The 5,000-nt window shown below is 39.3% G+C and overlaps 5 non-coding genes across 5 annotated transcripts; all 5 read right to left on the bottom strand.

Moving 5' to 3' along the window:
* Positions 1 to 581: 581 nt before the first annotated feature.
* Positions 582 to 700, bottom strand: LOC141326836 (5S ribosomal RNA). The gene has a single exon (XR_012354182.1). It is a non-coding gene; the product is annotated as a 5S ribosomal RNA (ribosomal RNA).
* A 754-nt stretch (positions 701 to 1,454) lies between these two features.
* On the bottom strand, positions 1,455 to 1,573 carry LOC141327714 (5S ribosomal RNA). The gene has a single exon (XR_012354992.1). It is a non-coding gene; the product is annotated as a 5S ribosomal RNA (ribosomal RNA).
* Positions 1,574 to 2,336: 763 nt separating this feature from the next.
* LOC141326782 (5S ribosomal RNA) lies at positions 2,337 to 2,455 on the bottom strand. Its single transcript, XR_012354132.1, has one exon. It is a non-coding gene; the product is annotated as a 5S ribosomal RNA (ribosomal RNA).
* Positions 2,456 to 3,227: 772 nt separating this feature from the next.
* Positions 3,228 to 3,346, bottom strand: LOC141326793 (5S ribosomal RNA). Its single transcript, XR_012354142.1, has one exon. It is a non-coding gene; the product is annotated as a 5S ribosomal RNA (ribosomal RNA).
* Positions 3,347 to 4,152: 806 nt separating this feature from the next.
* LOC141326835 (5S ribosomal RNA) lies at positions 4,153 to 4,271 on the bottom strand. The gene has a single exon (XR_012354181.1). It is a non-coding gene; the product is annotated as a 5S ribosomal RNA (ribosomal RNA).
* Between the last annotated feature and the right edge of the window lie 729 nt (positions 4,272 to 5,000).

The following is a 5,000-nucleotide window of genomic DNA, read 5'->3' as shown; positions in this document are numbered from 1 at the left end:
GAGATGACTAGTGGTTAAAACAATGAGACATGAAAGAAGATTGGTTTAAATAGATTTGGTGTATTTACAAGGTTCACATAAAAGACTTTAAAACAATACGATAAAACTAGGTAAACTCTGTTAAAAGAATACAGTTCATTTGTCCATACCCTAAAAACAGTCCAAGAATCCCAGTGTCCAATGTGAGTGTCCACCAGTGTATGTACAATCCACAGAAAGTGTAATCTAGAGTTTGCAGGTGGTGAATGGAAAGGTGAGCTCTAAAATCAGCAACTCCTCAATCCAACAGTTTGGTGAATTTTCTTTTGTTTGTCATGCTGCTCTCTTATACAGTTTTACTTCCTGCTTCCTGTCATGTGTCTAGTCACATGACAGGCCAACCATCCATTTATTAAAGACACACACACACACACACACACACACACACACACACTTAAAATGCTAAGAGTAATAAAATGGCCTAAAAAACATGTGAAACACTTAAAACTCTATAATACATTTAAACGATTGTAATAAATAGAGCGGTAAAACACGTCTTTCTAAAAGCCAGCATATTATATAAATAGTGAAGAAAAGGCAAAAGCTTACAGCACCTGGCATTCCCAGGCGGTCTCCCACCCAAGTACTAACCAGGCCCGACGCTGCTTAGCTTCCGAGATCAGACGAGATCGGGCGCTCTCAGCTTGGTATGGCCGTAAGTGAGAGATGCTCCAAAAAGTGGGCTATTTAAAGATCAGCCTCCGTAAAAGCCAGCATATTATATAAATACTGAAGAAAAGGCAAAAGCTTACAGCACCTGGTATTCCCAGGCGGTCTCCCATCCAAGTGTAACAATCGGCCTTATCAGCCGAGTTACAAGGCTAAAATGGGGTCAGATTTAACTGTGAAAGATGACTAGTGGTTAAAAGAACGAGACATAAAAGAAGATTGGTTTAAATAGATTTGGTGTATTTACAAGGTTCGCATAAAAGACTTTAAAACAATACGATAAAACTAGGTAAACTCTGTTAAAAGAATACAGTTCATTTGTCCATACCCTAAAAACAGTCCAAGAATCCCAGTGTCCAATGTGAGTGTCCACCAGTGTATGTACAATCCACAGAAAGTGTAATCCAAAGTTTGCAGGTGGTGAATGGAAAGGTGAGCTCTAAAATTAGCAACTCCTCAATCCAACAGTTTGGTGAATTTTCTTTTGTTTGTCATACTGCTCTCTTATACAGTTTTACTTCCTGCTTCCTGTCATGTGTCTAGTCACATGACAGGCCAACCATCCATTTATTAAAGACACACACACACACACACACACTTAAAAAACTAAGAGTAATAAAATGGCCTAAAAAACATGTGAAACACTTAAAACTCTATAATACATTTAAACGATTGTAATAAATAGAGTGGTAAAACACGTCTTTCTAAAAGCCAGCATATTATATAAATAGTGAAGAAAAGGCAAAAGCTTACAGCACCTGGTATTCCCAGGCGGTCTCCCATCCAAGTACTAACCAGGCCCTACGCTGCTTAGCTTCCGAGATCAGACGAGATCGGGCGCTCTCAGCGTGGTATGGCCGTAAGCGAGGGCTGCTCCAAAAAGTGGGCTATTTAAAGATCAGCCTCCGTAAAAGCCAGCATATTATATAAATAGTGAAAAAAGGCAAAAGCTTACAGCACCTGGTATTCCCAGGCGGTCTCCCATCCAAGTGTAACAATCGGTCTTATCAGCCGAGTTACAAGACAAAATTGGGGTCAGATTTAACTGTGAGAGATGACTAGTGGTTAAAAGAATGAGACATGAAAGAAGATTGGTTTAAATAGATTTGGTGTATTTACAAGGTTCACATAAAAGACTTTAAAACAATACGATAAAACTAGGTAAACTCTGTTAAAAGAATACAGTTCATTTGTCCATACCCTAAAAACAGTCCAAGAATCCCAGTGTCCAATGTGAGTGTCCACCAGTGTATGTACAATCCACAGAAAGTGTAATCTAGAGTTTGCAGGTGGTGAATGGAAAGGTGAGCTCTAAAATCAGCAACTCCTCAATCCAACAGTTTGGTGAATTTTCTTTTGTTTGTCATGCTGCTCTCTTATACAGTTTTACTTCCTGCTTCCTGTCATGTGTCTAGTCACATGACAGGCCAACCATCAATTTATTAAAGACACACACACACACACACACACACACACACACTTAAAATGCTAAGAGTAATAAAATGGCCTAAAAAACATGTGAAACACTTAAAACTCTATAATACATTTAAACGATTGTAATAAATAGAGCGGTAAAACACGTCTTTCTAAAAGCCAGCATATTATATAAATAGTGAAGAAAAGGCAAAAGCTTACAGCACCTGGCATTCCCAGGCGGTCTCCCACCCAAGTACTAACCAGGCCCAACGCTGCTTAGCTTCCGAGATCAGACGAGATCGGGCGCTCTCAGCTTGGTATGGCCGTAAGTGAGAGATGCTCCAAAAAGTGGGCTATTTAAAGATCAGCCTCCGTAAAAGCCAGCATATTATATAAATACTGAAGAAAAGGCAAAAGCTTACAGCACCTGGTATTCCCAGGCGGTCTCCCATCCAAGTGTAACAATCGGCCTTATCAGCCGAGTTACAAGGCTAAAATGGGGTCAGATTTAACTGTGAAAGATGACTAGTGGTTAAAAGAACGAGACATAAAAGAAGATTGGTTTAAATAGATTTGGTGTATTTACAAGGTTCGCATAAAAGACTTTAAAACAATACGATAAAACTAGGTAAACTCTGTTAAAAGAATACAGTTCATTTGTCCATACCCTAAAAACAGTCCAAGAATCCCAGTGTCCAATGTGAGTGTCCACCAGTGTATGTACAATCCACAGAAAGTGTAATCCAAAGTTTGCAGGTGGTGAATGGAAAGGTGAGCTCTAAAATTAGCAACTCCTCAATCCAACAGTTTGGTGAATTTTCTTTTGTTTGTCATGCTGCTGTCTTATACAGTTTTACTTCCTGCTTCCTGTCATGTGTCTAGTCACATGACAGGCCAACCATCCATTTATTAAAGACACACACACACACACACACACACACACACACACACACACTTAAAAAACTAAGAGTAATAAAATGGCCTAAAAAACATGTGAAACACTTAAAACTCTATAATATATTTAAACGATTGTAATAAATAGAGTGGTAAAACACGTTTTTCTAAAAGCCAGCATATTATATAAATAGTGAAGAAAAGGCAAAAGCTTACAGCACCTGGTATTCCCAGGCGGTCTCCCATCCAAGTACTAACAAGGCCCGACGCTGCTTAGCTTCCGAGATCAGACGAGATCGGGGGCTCTCAGCGCGGTATGGCCATAAGCGAGGGCTGCTCCAAAAAGTGGGCTATTTAAAGATCAGCCTCCGTAAAAGCCAGCATATTATATAAATACTGAAGAAAAGGCAAAAGCTTACAGCACCTGATACTCCCTGGCGGTCTCCCATCCAAGTGTAACAATCGGTCTTATCAGCCGAGTTACAAGACAAAATTGGGGTCAGATTTAACTGTGAGAGATGACTAGTGGTTAAAACAATGAGACATGAAAGAAGATTGGTTTAAATAGATTTGGTGTATTTACAAGGTTCACATAAAAGACTTTAAAACAATACGATAAAACTAGGTAAACTCTGTTAAAAGAATACAGTTCATTTGTCCATACCCTAAAAACAGTCCAAGAATCCCAGTGTCCAATGTGAGTGTCCACCAGTGTATGTACAATCCACAGAAAGTGTAATCTAGAGTTTGCAGGTGGTGAATGGAAAGGTGAGCTCTAAAATCAGCAACTCCTCAATCCAACAGTTTGGTGAATTTTCTTTTGTTTGTCATGCTGCTCTCTTATACAGTTTTACTTCCTGCTTCCTGTCATGTGTCTAGTCACATGACAGGCCAACCATCCATTTATTAAAGACACACACACACACACACACACACACACACACACACACACACACACACACACACACACACACACACACACACACTTAAAATGCTAAGAGTAATAAAATGGCCTAAAAAACATGTGAAACACTTAAAACTCTATAATACATTTAAACGATTGTAATAAATAGAGCGGTAAAACACGTCTTTCTAAAAGCCAGCATATTATATAAATAGTGAAGAAAAGGCAAAAGCTTACAGCACCTGGCATTCCCAGGCGGTCTCCCACCCAAGTACTAACCAGGCCCGACGCTGCTTAGCTTCCGAGATCAGACGAGATCGGGCGCTCTCAGCTTGGTATGGCCGTAAGTGAGAGATGCTCCAAAAAGTGGGCTATTTAAAGATCAGCCTCCGTAAAAGCCAGCATATTATATAAATACTGAAGAAAAGGCAAAAGCTTACAGCACCTGGTATTCCCAGGCGGTCTCCCATCCAAGTGTAACAATCGGCCTTATCAGCCGAGTTACAAGGCTAAAATGGGGTCAGATTTAACTGTGAAAGATGACTAGTGGTTAAAAGAACGAGACATAAAAGAAGATTGGTTTAAATAGATTTGGTGTATTTACAAGGTTCGCATAAAAGACTTTAAAACAATACGATAAAACTAGGTAAACTCTGTTAAAAGAATACAGTTCATTTGTCCATACCCTAAAAACAGTCCAAGAATCCCAGTGTCCAATGTGAGTGTCCACCAGTGTATGTACAATCCACAGAAAGTGTAATCCAAAGTTTGCAGGTGGTGAATGGAAAGGTGAGCTCTAAAATTAGCAACTCCTCAATCCAACAGTTTGGTGAATTTTCTTTTGTTTGTCATGCTGCTCTCTTATACAGTTTTACTTCCTGCTTCCTGTCATGTGTCTAGTCACATGACAGGCCAACCATCCATTTATTAAAGACACACACACACACACACACACACACACACACACACACACACACTTAAAAAACTAAGAGTAATAAAATGGCCTAAAAAACATGTGAAACACTTAAAACTCTATAATACATTTAAACGATTGTAATAAATAGAGTGGTAAAACACG

Source organism: Garra rufa, chromosome 2 (assembly GCF_049309525.1).
Source record: "Garra rufa chromosome 2, GarRuf1.0, whole genome shotgun sequence".
Taxonomy (NCBI): Eukaryota; Metazoa; Chordata; class Actinopteri; order Cypriniformes; family Cyprinidae; genus Garra; species Garra rufa.
This window is presented reverse-complemented; position numbering and strand designations above follow the sequence as displayed.